This window comes from Balaenoptera borealis (assembly GCF_965194805.1).
Source record: "Balaenoptera borealis genome assembly, chromosome: 8".
NCBI lineage: Eukaryota > Metazoa > Chordata > Mammalia > Artiodactyla > Balaenopteridae > Balaenoptera > Balaenoptera borealis.
The window spans coordinates 11,616,447-11,629,965 of record NC_138865.1 but is presented as its reverse complement, the minus strand read 5'-3'; positions in this window follow the sequence as shown (position 1 = coordinate 11,629,965).

The window sequence follows — 13,519 nt, the reverse complement described above, 5'->3', positions numbered from 1 at the left end:
TTAGGAACAATGCTGTAATGACCATGAGAATACAGATATCTTTTCAATATCTTGTTTTCATTTCCTTTGAATATATACTCAGAAGTGACATTACTGGGTCATATGGTAGTTCTATTTTTAATTTTTTGAGGAATCTCCATACTGTTTTCCATAGTGGTTCCACCAATTTACATTCCCATCAACAGTGCACAAAGATTCCCTTTTCTCCACATCTTCGCCATCACTTGTTATCTCTTGTCTTTTTGATGATAACTGTTCTAACAGGTGTGAGATGATATCCCATTGTGGTTTTGATTTGCGTTTCCCTCATGATTAGTGATGTTGAGCACCTTTCCACGTACATGTTAGCCATTTGTCGATCTTCTTTGGAAAAATGTCTATTCAGTTCCTCGGCTCATTTTTAAATCAGACTGTTTAGGGGTTTTTGTGTTTTTCTGTTTCTGAAATTTTATTACTGTTAATACACATTTTACAAACAGAAACCTTCTCACACCACACACAATTCCATAACCAAGTGTTTGAATTTTATCAAGCTTCTTTAACTATTTACACTGTTTTACCTCAACAAAAGTGCAACTCAAGAAATCTTGACAAGAAATTTTTACTTACAAGAATATATTTTTGAGCTGGCTTTAAAGATGACCATACATTATATTTTTGAGTTGTATATGTTCTTCATACATTTTGGATGTTAACCCTTTATCATATATATGATTTGCAAATGTTTTCTCCCTTTCTGTAGGTTGACTTTTCATTTTGTTAATGGTTTCCTTTGCTGTGCAAAAGATTTTTAGTTTGATATATGTTGACTATATTTCTAAGTCCAGAAAATATAACATGTGGCTAGCTTTTTTAATTAAAGTTTTAATTTCCAGGTGGAAGAGGTAAATAAAAAATTGTACTCTAAATACACACAAAAAGTTAAAATTCAAAAGCATTTGTTCGTATAGAGGTGCACAAAAATTTACATTGAGTTTGTCCAAGAAAAACTAATACTGTGGCAAAGATGTTTTTACTAGGTTGTCTGCAAGTTGTCTTTTACTTGTTTTTATTTTTGTTTCTTAAAACTCCTGAATACCTTCCTTGTATGTTAGGAATTTTCCTGGGTCTTGCATTTTTGCAAGCCAACCAGCCAGGCTTGTTTATGTCAAGGGACCCGGGTTTGCAATAAGAAATCTACCTTCTAACCCCACAAATGAGCTGTGTGACTTTATCCATCCATCTACTTTTCATTCTTTAATTCATCTAACATTAGCTGTTTAACTAATATATTCCAGAAACTGAATGAAGATCTGGAATTAAAAAAAAAAAAATTGAGACATTTCTACCCTCTAGAAGCTTCAATAGGGGAAATGGACATGTTAACCAAGGATAAGAATATAATATTATACGAATCAAAAAGAGCTATGTCGTCAAGCCATGAAAAGACAGGGAGGAACCTTATATGCATATAACTAAGTGAAAGAAGCCAATCTGAAAAGGCTATATACTGTATGATTCCAACTCTATGACATTCTGGAGAAGGCAAAACTATGGAGACAGTAAAAAGATCACTGGTTGTCAGGGGCTGGGGGGAGGGATGAATCACTGGAGCCCAGAGGATTTTTAGGGCAGTGAAACTCTTCTGTTTGATGCTATAATGGTAGATATATGTCATTACATGTTTGTCAAAACCCATAGAATACACAGCACCAAGAGTGAACCCTGATGTAAACTAGGGACTTCGGGTGATAACGACGTGTCAGTGTACTGATTGTAATAAAGGAACCACGCTGGTCAGGGGTGTTGATAAAGGGGGAGGCTGTTTTGGGTGGGAACAGGAAGTACACGCAAACTCTCTGTACCTTCTACTCAATTTTTCTGTGAAGCTAAAACTGCTCTACAAAAAAAAAGTTTTTTTTAAAGAGCTATGTACACAGTGTTGGAGGAACCATGTGAAGGAAAATAATTTATTCTGCCTTAGAAAAATTGGGCAACAATTCATAGATATGGTAAATATTAGCCAAACTGCTAAAGTCTCTGTTTCTCAGTTTCTTTAGTCTCCAAATAGTATAATTATTTACTCATCACTTACTGGAAAGAGCATGAACTTCAGAGTCAGACAATCCTTATTCTAAGCCTTGGTCTTAAGCCCATGTGACTTTAACAAATTATGTAATTATTTGTGCCACAGTTTCCTCATTTGTAAAGGCTAAAATAAATAACTTGAGGGAAAGTATCTATCTCATAGAAGTGTTTTGAGTATGAAATACTCTATTCTTTAATTAAAACTTCTAGCGTAGTACCTACAGAGCAGGCACTAATACAGAGAAGACACAATATTCTCTTTTCCATTTCCAAACTAGCCCTCTCTTTGTATTTTAATGGTACTATTTTGAGAATGAAGTTATTATAAAATTTAGGTTATTTCTTTAAATGTTTTGAAAAGTTAAATCTCTACACAACATTAAAGCATTTTCAATATTTCTCTTGTGGAACTTAACCAAATTGGCCTTATCTTCAGGGTGTGTTTGCTTCCTCGTTAAAACGGTGAGCTCTCTGAGAGAGGGACCAGGGACTATCCATCTGTTCCTGTCAGAATGCCCAGTGCACTGTATCTCAAGGGGCAGATGAACAGAAAGTATCTGTGAATGTGACTTGTATTATGATTATAAGTTTCCAAAGTACGGTTACTGAACCTAATCTGCAGAGGATCTAAGCATTCTCTGAAATGGTGCGCAAAGTTTGTATCTATGAGCGTAAGCTATAAAGGAGGTCCATAGCTTTCATCAAATTTCCAAAACGGCCCATCTCTAAAAATGTTAAGGATTGTAGTCTTGGTTAGTTGAGTATTTACTTAACAAACTGGGAAAATTCTCAGTGCAATGCATGGCATGTGAGCCTTCAAGATGCCTCTGCAGAATAGCCATAATTACTCTTATGTCAGAGGGATGCTCTGTTTTAGAGTGTGGGGATGTCTTTGTTTCCACCTCACGCAGACTTTATGAAATTAGAAAAAGAACAACCATAAATATTTTATTTAAGAGATAATCCCATTCTAGACTCACTTACAGGCAAAAAATTAGGTTTTATGATTGTACTCAATTTTATCACCCAGTTTTACTGTATGTCCTGCTGCTGAGCCCCCAGGGAGAAAGCCTTATGATCATTCAATGTTACAAGAGACATCAGGGGCATAGCGAGGAAGAGAGACTATTAATCATGTCATATTATAGAAAGAGATGGCTTGTTCCCCACCAAGAAGGCACACTGAGCAACAAACGAGCAGAACAGGGATAAAGTACAGGCCTGACGAATATAAACCTCCCACCCCTGTGAACACAGTTGAGCCACAAATTTTCCTTTTCATTGACCTTTTTGGCCGAGACAAGAAGCAGATTAATTAGTAATCTGCTCCAGTTCATCAACCCATCACCACAAGGGTCATCATCACCCTTAGCATCCTGCTGAATGACAAATAGACAGATGACCTACCTGTCAAGTGCATACGATGTAGTGTCCTTTAGTAATGTTACCTCATAAATCAGAACTCTAGGTTTCAAGTGACGTGAGATTAATTATAGTAGTGAGAACTGCAAAAGGTCCTCATGAGGGACTTCTTTCAAACCCTTGCACTAAAAGACTTGACCAAACTTCCCATGGCTTTCAGTAGCCTAGGACCATGTCCCTGGGATGACCTAGCCTCCTCCCCCTTGAGCCAGGTCAGGAAAAGCTCAAGGCGGCCAAAAGAATGTACTGACCTCCTGCCTTTCTTATTTATTTTAAAAGCTTACAATTGTAAACCCTTCCACCGTCCCTTCGAGATGTGTAGGCATCTCCTACGACACAGGAAAGTCTGCCTCAAGGACCTGAAAGCCATTCCTTTGAAATGTAGTCTTTAGAAAGGAAGGGGCCTCTGCCTCCCAGTCTCTACGGGAAGGTAGAAGCCTAACTTCCATAAATGTCAGTTAGCAGAAACACACACACTACCTAATCACACCCACGGTGGCCAGCCCTCTTACTCATTTTTTGTAACTTTTCACTTTCTTGACTGCTCAAGCCTCCTCCCCCTATCACTTCTCCTCCCTTCTCCCTCATTCTCCCTTTAAAATGCCCAGTCACTCCCTGCAAATCAGGATGGAGCTCAGCTCTTCCCCTACTGCAGCAGTTACAGAATGAAATCATTTTTGATCGCCTCTCTAACTAACATCTGGTTTTATTCATCTTTGACGGTGGCTTGTGCAAAATGGGAGCACATTGGATCACAGAATCCGAAGAGGGTGCTACTAGCCCTACACCAGGAAGGATGAGGGTGCAAGACCTCACCTTCAATGGGAACTGCAGTCCTCACATTCTGCCTCTTGTCTCTGCTTTGTCCAGCAGGGGGTTTCAACACTTTCTCACAGCTCACAGTGCCACGGTACCACTGTCCTTCATTTATTTAGCAGACCACGCTGAAAACCTATTTTGTCAAGCACTATGCATCAGGAATAGAAGATTCACTGAACAAGATAGAAAAGGCTCTACCTTCAAGATCATACACCCTAAACCCTCATACACTATTGGTGGGAATATAAGTTGGTGCAGCTACTATGGAAAACAGTATGGAGGTTCCTCAGAAAACTAAAAATAGAATTACTATACGAGGAAACTCCATACTGTTTTCCATAGTAAACAGTTATATTCCCACCACTATTTACAAAGCAGAAATAGAGACACAAACATAGGGAACAAATGTATGGATACCAAGGGGGAAAGAGGGGGTGGGATGAATTGGGAGATTGGGATTGACATATATACCCTATTGATACTATGTATAAAATAGGTAACTAATGAGAACCTACTGTATAGCACAGGGAACTCTACTCAGTGCTCTGCGGTCACCTAAATGGGAAGGAAATCCAAAAAAGAGGGGATATATGTACATGTATAGCTGATTCACTTTGCTGTACAGTAGAAACTAACACAACATTGTAAAGCAACTATACTCCAATAAAATAAAAAATAAATAAATATTACATAAACCAATGATAAAAAAAAAAAAGAATTACTATATGATTCAGCAATCTCACTCCTGGGCATATATCCAGACACAACTCTAATCCAAAAAGATACATGCACCCTTATGTTCCTAGCAGTACTATTCACAATAGCCAAGCATGGAAACAACCTAAATGTCCATCGACAGATGAATGGATAAAGAACATGTAGTACCTATATACAATGGAGTATTACTCAGCTATAAAAAGAAAAATGAAACAACGCCACTTGCAGTAACATGGATGCAACTAGAGATTATCATACTAAGTGAAGTAAGTCAGAAAGAGAAAGACAAATATCATATGATATTACTTACATGTGGAATCTGAAAGATGACACGAATGAACCTATCTACAAAATAGGAACAAACTCACGGACATAGAGAACAGACTGGCGGTTGCCAAGGGAGAGGGGCTTGGGGGAGGGATGGAGTGAGAGGTTGGGGTTAGCAGATGTAAGCTATTATATATAGAATGGATAAACAACAAGGTCCTCCTGTATAGCACAAAGAACTATATTCAGTATCCTATGATAAACCTTAATGGAAAAGAATATTTAAATATATATACCTGAGTCACTTTGCTGTACAGCAGAAATTAACACATTATAAATCAACTATACTTCAATTAAAAAATAATTGTTAAAGAGGAAAAAAATCATACACCCTAGCAGAGGAAACAAATTTTAAATAAGAAAACAGATAACTATAGGGTGTGGTAATTGTCATGAAAGAAATAAGTAGAATCAGATGACAGAGAGAAACTGAGTGAAACGGTGCCTATTACAGCTAGGTCAGGGAAGGTGTCTCTCTTTTTTTTTTATTCTTCTTTTCCTTTAATTAAAACAATTTTTGTTGAAGTATAGTTGATTTAAAATGTTTCAGGTGTACAGAAAGCGATTCAGTTTTAGAGGAAGATGTCTTTTTTGGGGTCCCATGTAGACTGAAGCTTGAAGGAGAGATGCCCAGTAAGATGTGAGCAAGGGGGAAAGCCCTAAGACAAAAACATAGGGACCGCAAGGTGTCTGGAGTGCCTGGAACATGTGAGCAACGGAGATGTATTAGGTGAGCTTGGAGAATAGGCAGGAGCCCCGCTATGGATTCCCAGGAATTTGTTTTTTTATTCTGAATGTAATGAGGAGCCATTGAAGCTTTTTTTCCCATACTAAGTTTTTCAATTGGGGTGAAATTCGCACAACAAAATTCATCATTTTAAAGTCCACAATTCAGTAACATTTAATACATTCACAAGGCAACCACCACCTCTTGCTAGTTTCAAAACATTTTTATAACCCCCAAAGAAAACTCTGTACCCATTGAGCAGTCACTCCAAATTCTCTCCTATCCCCAGCCCCTGGCAACCACCAGTTTGCTTCCCATCTCTATGGATTTACCTATTCTGGATATTTCATAAAAATGGAATCATCCAATACAAGCCATTTGTGTCTGGCTTCTTTTACTTAGCATAAATCTTTCAAAGTTCATCTAGGCTACAGTACGTATCAGTACTTCATTCCTTTTTAAGGCTGAATAATATTCCATTGTGTGGACATAATGTATTTGGCTTATCCATTCATCCATTGATGACATTTGGGTTGTTTCTACTTACTGGGTATTGTGCATAGTGCTGCTATGAACCTTCATGTCTATGTAGGGAGTAGTCATCCCTCAAAGTTCCTGCTTAACTAACTCCAGGAAACGTCTGTCCTGCCACTGTGTTTAATTCCAATAAGAGATTATCTCATGGCGGATAAAAAGTGTTGAAACTGTATGTTGTTCCTAGTTGAACCCAAGCAGCCTCTGAGAATTTTTAGTTATTTATGGAAATTTGGAAGTACTTGGGCTTTTATAGCAAAACCAGCTTTATAGCTTTCTAGTATTTATTTGATTTTTTTTTTTAGAGAGCTTTACTAAAAAGAGCTTTTATGAACGTTCTCTGTGAAATGCTGTTCACAGGTTTAGGGGGGGAAATTTCATTCTCTCAGTGACAGATTGTGGACACAATGGAGCTTTCTTTATTTCCCTATAAAGTTCTTACTTAAGAAACTTGTCTTCTAATTATGCTCATTATTGTTTCTCAAATCAGTTCTTCTATAAACTCTTTTATAAAAGAATATTTAAATATTTTATAGAAGTCATTTAAAAATTAAAAGATAAAATGGAAAAGATGAAGCCATAAAAATCGTGGGTTAAATATAAGCAAGTCACTTTATTTCTTTAGGTTCTAGAGAGATTGCTCTAGTTTTCTAAAATAAGGGGCTGGATTTCCTATGAGCAAAGGATTGCTGCCTAAATGTTATGGCTTTTCTTAATCTATAACTGGCTTTTCTGGGCAGACGGGATCAAAATGTGGATGTTCTACCTGCTCCTCACTGGAACCAACCTTGTGGAATTAGGACCTCGTTCCTAGCTAAGACCAATCTAGCACCATCCCTTTGGGCTTCTCAAGGATCTTTCCAGCAGTTATTCCTTCTTTCTTTGCCATCATATTCCCCTCTATGTGGAATCCTTGAATCTACTCTAAACTTCTATTTGTTCTATCTGAAAAACCACCCTAACTTTCACTTCCCTTCACCCTTTGGGTACCACCCTATTTATCACCTTCTCTTAGCGCTTAACACCTTGAAAGTGACTGCTATCTCCAATTTTTCTCTTTCCATTCTCTCTTGAAACTATTCTCATCAGATTTTTGCACTCCACTCAACTCTATCAAAATTGCTGTTATCAAGTCCACGGATGACCTTCATGCTGCTACATTCAGTAATCAATTCTCAATCTGCACCTTATTTGACAGAATTCACCACTTCCAACCCTTTGAAACACTTTCTTCACTTGGCTTCCAAGACAATACACACTCCTGGTTTCCCTTCTACTTCAATAGTCATGAATTCTTAGCATTTTTTTTTTTTTTTTTGGTTCCTTTTCATCTCCCTGACCTTTCAATGTTGGAGAATTCTAGGAACCAGTTCTTGGTCTTCATCTCTGTATACTCCCTATTTTGATGTTTGCATCTACTCTCATGACCTATATGCTGACAACTCCAAAATTTGTATCCTCAGCCTAGACCTCTTCCCAAAACTCTTTTGTATGTCCAACTGCTTCCTCAAACTTACTATAAAATTATCGAATAGGCATCTCAACACATACAAAATTGATGTCTAATCTTTCTTCTCTAAACTACCAGCAGCTCTCCCCATCTCATAAATTATAACTGCATCCTTCTAATGGCTCTGGCCAAAAAGAACTTGGAGTTATCCTTCCTTCCTCTCTTTTGCTCACATCCCACATTCAGCCCTCCAGCAAATCTTTGGGCTTACCTTCAAATTATATCCAAAAGCTGGCCTCCTCTTAACACCACCACAGCTTCCACCTTGATCTAAGCCACCTTCGTCCTTGCCTGGATTGTTGTAAAGACTTCCTAACTCATTTCCCACATCCAACCTTGTCCTCCTATAGTCTGCTCTTGACACAATAGCCAGAGTGAGTTTGTTAAACTATGTGAGACCTGTTTTTTTTTTTAGCCTGCTCAAAAATGCTCCAATTTCTTCCTGTCTTACATTAAGTAAAAGCCTAGGGTGTCACACTGGCAGCAAATTCTCTACATGATTGAGTCACCCAATTAACCTTCCAGATCTCATCTCCGACTATGCTTCACACATGCACGCTGGGCTCCAGCAGTACCAGTCCCCGTGAAATTAGAAATTGCTCTTAGAAATGCTGATGTGGGTGATAAAATATGGCCACAAATTCTTTGAGACTGTTCTGAAATGGCCCCTGAAAGATGTCCACATACTAGTCTACGAATGAATATTATCGTCCACAGCAAAATGGATTTTTCAGATGTAATTACGATCTTGAGATGGAGAGAATATTCAGGATTATCCCAATGGGTCCAATGTAATCACAGGGGTCCTTATAAGAGGGATGCAAGTCAGAGTGAGAGAAGAAAATGTGACAACCCTCATACACCTCTAGTGGGAAGGAAAATGGTCCAGCCAATTTGGAAAAGTGTTTGGACCTTTCTTAAAGTTAAATCCACACCTACCATATGACCCAGACATTCCACTTCATGTTACTCACCCAAGAGAAAATAAATATTATTTTCATAAAAATGTTTATTTAAAAATGTTCATAGCAGATGTATTCATTCACAATACCTAAAAACTTGAATCTAACCAAATATTCCTCAATAGGCAAAAGGATAAATAACTATTGATATATACAAAGCCATGAATGAATCTCAAAATCATTTTTTAAAAATGTAATCTGACATATAGTGACCAAAAAGCATATTAGTGGATACCTGGGGCCAGGTGTGGAGAAAGGACATATGGCAGAGGGACCTAGGGGGACTTTTGAGGGTAACAGGTATATTCTGTCTTGATCGTGGCAGTGGTTTTCTGAGTGTGTGCATCTGTCAGAGCTCACTGAATTACATTTTAAATTGATGAAGTTGATTGTACATAAATCATAGCTCAATAAAGTTGATTTTTGAAATATTCATAGGAAGGAAGGAATGCAGAATGTGACAAAACAATCTAACTACATTACAAATGTATGAAACAACCTCACTGAAAGGAATGGGGGGAAAAGTGCTGATTTAAATAACTTTGAAAATGAGTGTACTTCATAAGACTAAAGGTAAAAGAAACTGCACATAAGCACTGCAGTCTAGTTGGTAAAGTTATTTCTCACAAGGGTATGGGTTAATATTTCTACTACTGCTATACATGTATACCAGAATTGAACAATTAAATAAATGAATGACAGTTGCTCGGAGCTGGCTTTCTCACTGTTGGAATAGAAGGTTACAGGTAAGCTAGGATAAAAGGCTAGAATGATCTACGTGATAATGGATTAAAGTTGGTGACATCAGTAGGAATTCATGTTTAGCTTAATGTAATTACAGATGGTTACACATAGAAATACTCATAGATATGTGTATGCATGTGGCTAGTGTACACACATATATTTTCTTGCTCTATCAGCTGAGAGAAACTAGAAGGAATGACGCTCGGTATAGTGTTCAGATTTTGGTTTCTAATATTCTCCAATAAAAGGAACCAGGATTCTTTGAAATGACTAATACTATGGCTGTAGCAGAAGATATCCATGATAAGCCTGGAGCATCTTGTAATGGCAGAAAGTGAGGAAGTGCTAAAACAAACAAACAAACAAAAGCCTACATTGAAGGGGGTACGTCAAAGGGACACAAGAGCCAACTGAAAGGGCTCCCAATCACCAAAGGGGGAACATTTTGAGCAACATAGAGTTACTTTTTTTTCTTTTGGCCACGTCACCTGGCATGTGGGTTCTTAGTTCCCTGACCAGGGATCAAACCCACACCCCCTGCATTGGAAGCACAGAGTCTTAACTACTAGACAGCCAGGGAAGTCCCTAGAGTTACACTTTAATCCAATGTATAAAATAATGAGTCCATACGGATATAAATACATCAAATAATTGAATAAATAAATAAATGGGGATGAATAGACAAACTTCCTGTGCAGAAGAATTTCAAATAATTTATGTAGATACTTTGCCCTCAAGGGGATGCAGCATAACTCTCCTTAAGTGTGGGCTGCACATAGTGACTTCCTCCCAGAGAGTCCAGTATCAAAAGAGGAGAAAAAGAGTAACTTTAAAAAGAAAACTGACAACACTACCTCAGCCAGGTGATCAAGCTTAACATCAATGTGGTTAAGTCACACTCATAGTATGAAGCCTTGATATGATGAGAATGGCACTTTACCTCTGTGATTTTCCTCCCAAAAACCCATAGCCCAGTCTAATCATGAGAAAAGCATCAGACAAATTCCAGTTGAGGGACCTTCTATAAAACACCTGACAAGTGCTCCTCAAAATTGTCAAGGTCATTGGGACTTCCCTGGTGGTCCAGCAGTTAAGAATCCGCCTTCCAATGCAGGGGAGACAGGTTCAATCCCTGGTCTGGGAACTAAGATCCCACATGCCACAGGGCAACTAAGCCCTCATGCTCTGGAGCCCATGTGCCACAACTAGAGAGAAGCCCGCACACCACAAGAAAGAGCCTGTGTGTCACAATGAAAAATCCCGCGTGCTGCAACTAAGACCTGATGCAGCCAAATAAATAAATTTTAAAAAAAATTGTCAAGGTCATCAAAACAAGGAACATCTGAGAAACTGCCACAGCCAAGAGGAGCCTCGGGGGATATGGTGACTAAATGAGATGTGGTGTCCTGAAGGGGATTCTGGACCAGAAAAAGGACATTCAGTAAAAACTAGGGAAGTCTGAATTAAGTATGGAACTTTAGTTAAAAGTAATTTATTAATATCAGTTCATTAGTCATAACAAATGTACCATAAAAATGTAAGATGTTATTAGTAGAGACATCTACTAGGTGTAGGGGATATGTATGAGAATTCTGTACTATCTTCCCCATTTTTTCATAAATCTAAAACTGTTGAAAAACAAAAAGTATATTTTTAAAAAATTCCCAGAAAAATATTAAAAGTGATAAGAGGGACACTACATAATAATAAGAGAACACGCCGTCAAAAAGATAATCATAAAGTTTTGTGATCATGTACATAACCTTGAAACACACATAGCAAATCCCACCCAGTTGCAAGGAAATATTGACATGATCCAAATTCAAGTGGGTGATTACAGTGCATCTCAAACAGAAACAGAGAGAGTAGGCAGATGGAGTGACCTGAATGCTCGTGCAGAACTGTCTGGAAATGAGCTAGCTGAGCCAGATGGGATCTGCACCTGAACTCAATTTCCTTGGGAACTAATGGCTTTCTCATGGCCTGCCATGAGTTGGGGTCAGTGACAAGCTCTCCAGGTGCCTGGCAGCTGACACTGCTGATGGCACTGCCCCAAATCCAGACAGCCTGGCATCCAGCATCCTGTTTGTTTCCCCACCGAAAAGCTGCTTTCCCTCCTTCACCTGATAACCGGGGAGACCATGGCCAGAGGAGGTCCGTCCACTGGAGAGGAAGACGCTTGCTGCAGGCCAGGAGCAGCTCACCCACAGACCTCTCTCTGGTTCATGGAGGGGAACCCCTGCCTTTTCTCCTGTTGATTCACCTTGACCTCTATAAGTTTTCTCAGTGAAGCCTATTCCTGAATCCGCGTCTTCTAGCGGTGCTGTGGAATTCATCCCACACCCCGGTGATGACAGGTGGAAACCCAGATAGGGACCCACTTGGTCTGACAGTATGGAATATACAGGGGATTCACCTTGCAGGACATTCACCAAAACCAAAAGTCAGTACTTAGAGAACAAACTAATAAAATAGATAAGACTAGTCAGGAAAAACAGAGAAAAGACACAAAAATATATCAAAAATGAAAAAGAGATCACAGAGATATTAACAATAAATTTATACCATGAAATTTTAAAGTTAGATGGAATGGATTTTTTCTGAAATATAAAAAAATTTAAATTGACTCAGTGATGGAGAGGAAACATGAGTAAATCAACAACCATTTAAAAAATTCAATCATTGCTCAAGTCTACCCCACACTCATCCACCCACCAGACATCAGGCCCAGATGGGCTTATAAATTATTTTATCCAAACCCTTCAAGGAACAGATAAATAATCCATCTCTTATTAAACTGCTTCACACACAAGAAAAAGATAAACATCTACCCAACTAATTTTAAGCGCTAATTGATAAGGTAGTTCTGTGCCCAAACTGCATGATTATAGAAAAGTAAATTTTACAGAAATCTCAGTTATATTCATAGATGCAAAATCTTAAATAAGATATTTACCTTTTTATCCCTTCCTGTATCTTACCCTATTATCCCAAGAGTCTTCCCTAGAAAGGCTCCTACTAGCTGCGTGGCGGGATCGGTAACATCTGGTCCCAAGGTCGGGTGCTGGGAATAAGAAAAGCACGAGAAGATCTTTCATCTTTAGTTTGTTCCTAAATTTCCTTGTTGTGCTAATAACTCATTCACCTTCTTCCTGGACCTGTTCTTGTAGCAAGAGACCCCTGTATTAACATTAAATGAACCTTTCTGAGCCATATAGACAAATGACTCCACCAGTGTGTACTTTTGCTTTCTCTATGAATTTTCCCTCTGAAAGCAGGGAATTTCAGTTCATCATGCTGAATTCAAAGTATTGGCCTTGTACTTCATAAAGAGACAGTATGTGGTCTATAAACCTACAAAGGTAGGTTTTAGGGACTTGGTCAAGCACCATTTAAAGTGTATTGCTTTGCCATGTGACTCCTCAAGAGATAGTATTTATTTTACGAAGATAATTCCCTCCCATAGGAGGGCAGCTGAGAAGTGTAGGGAAGGGAAACCCGGCTGAGCTGGGTGACGTATTCACCGGCAACTTTATAAAGTTTGTGTATGTGCAGAAACTCACCTAGAAGATAAGCTCACGGCTTGAGACTCTGAAAGTCAGCCACCCAAATATAAATTTGTTGAATATGCTATATATATATTCTAGTCTGATAAACGTGTTTACCTATGTCCTTTTAGGCTTATTAGGA